The following is a 1,780-nucleotide window of genomic DNA, read 5'->3' as shown; positions in this document are numbered from 1 at the left end:
GCCGTCAAAGTCTATGTTTCTATGAAAATAGCACTTTATCTATGAGGCCCAGTTCGGGTATTTAGGCCTTTTAGCCTAAGAGCATGAGCATAAAAGAGGCTGATGTAAACTGTCTGGGCTTGACTCATGGTCTCACTACCTGCGGAAACAGGCAGCAGGCCTGTTAAACATTTGCACAGATCTTACAGTCTGTACATCACAGAGTCTGTTGTGGTAGGAGAATGAAGTCCTACCAAATGAGGGGTATATTTACTAGTGCAAGCTTCGAAATGTTTGATGTTACCCAAAACAATCAGAGTCTGGCTATTCTCTTCTAGAACAGTGGTTCTCAGCCTCAGGACCCTGGCAGGTGCACTCATTCACTGACACATTTTAAAAGCTCACAGGTGGAGCTAATTATTTCACCTGTGATTCTATATGGAGACCTGGAAAATGTGAACTGTTGGGGGGTCCTGAGGACTGGGGTTGAGAACCACTGTTCTAGAAGGTGCTTGATAAATTAGAATCTACTTGCTATGAGTCTCTCAATCTAATAACCCACACTTTAGTAAATACAGTATGCCTCAGAGAGGGACATTTATTATGGTTATTTAGTGCCCAGATCGGCTAGGATTCATATATTAGGTTTTCACAACCACAAATGAGTGGACAAATAAACTGCGCATCCAGTTAATATTCCTATAGGTTCCTCAATAAACCTTCACCATACACCAACAACAACAAAATGGAATAAACTTATTCAGCGCTTGGAAAGATGAGTGACAGGATTCCTCCGATGTCATAAATCAGTACGTTTTAAAACATCACACATTTAATAGCACTTCAATAAAAAAAATACATATACATAAAAGCACTAAAAATAAAATGCATTAATAGCAATATAATCCTTGAGCTACAGGTTGGTATATTACCGGATGTTCTGGAACTAGCAGTCAAGCAGTTCCAAAATAGCATGAGTCTCTATCACCAATGTGGATGCTGCTGGGCAATCTTTATAGCGATTCTCCTCCGGCTTGTCCTCCTTCCAAAGTACTTATGTGCAGTTCACCAATGTGTTTCTTCCTCAATGGAGGACTTTTTCAAGGTGTTCCACATAATGAACAAAAGCTCCTTATATCCTGAAAGATTCCCGCGCCGCAGCTGGACTTCTAATAAGAACTACGAAACTACAAGTCCCACAGTCCCCTGCTGCAGCGCGGGCTTCCTGTAAACGGTATACCGGCGTCCAGGGTATCCACGGCAACCCCAGCCTCTGACACAGCAGAGCGCTGGGTGCCGATATGTCATATCCGGCCTAGCGTTTCCCTGGTTACATAAGCCCTTTAGTTCAGCTTTCAGTGTGGCATAATCCCAAATGCCGATGCGTCACGTCCGGCTGAACTTTACGTGATGTTTCTTTTGGTTTGACAGTGCGATTTGTGAACTCGGTTGCCAGGGAACGTGTGCCGGATTCTTTAGGATACAAATAATCGATACAGCAGGTCTAAAATCAAATGACATACAGTTATGGATCATCAATATAATTACAGAAACCACTTAATTTCTAAATCCGAATTAAGGCCAGCGGGAATTAGAGTATTTAACTCAAATATTGTTTGCATCTCTGCTTTGGCACGTTGTTTTGCCAATCCCCCCTGTCTCCAATTCTCCTTCACCTGCCTAAGTCCACAGAACTGCAGGATTCCTGATGTGCAACAGTTATGCTTAACCCTAAAGTGTTCTGACAACGCATGTGTCCTAACACCTTTTCTGATATTCCTCAGATGTTCACTGATGCGGG

This window comes from Crinia signifera, chromosome 1 (assembly GCF_055691185.1).
Source record: "Crinia signifera chromosome 1, ASM5569118v1, whole genome shotgun sequence".
In the NCBI taxonomy this organism is placed as follows: Eukaryota; Metazoa; Chordata; class Amphibia; order Anura; family Myobatrachidae; genus Crinia; species Crinia signifera.
This window is presented reverse-complemented; position numbering follows the sequence as displayed.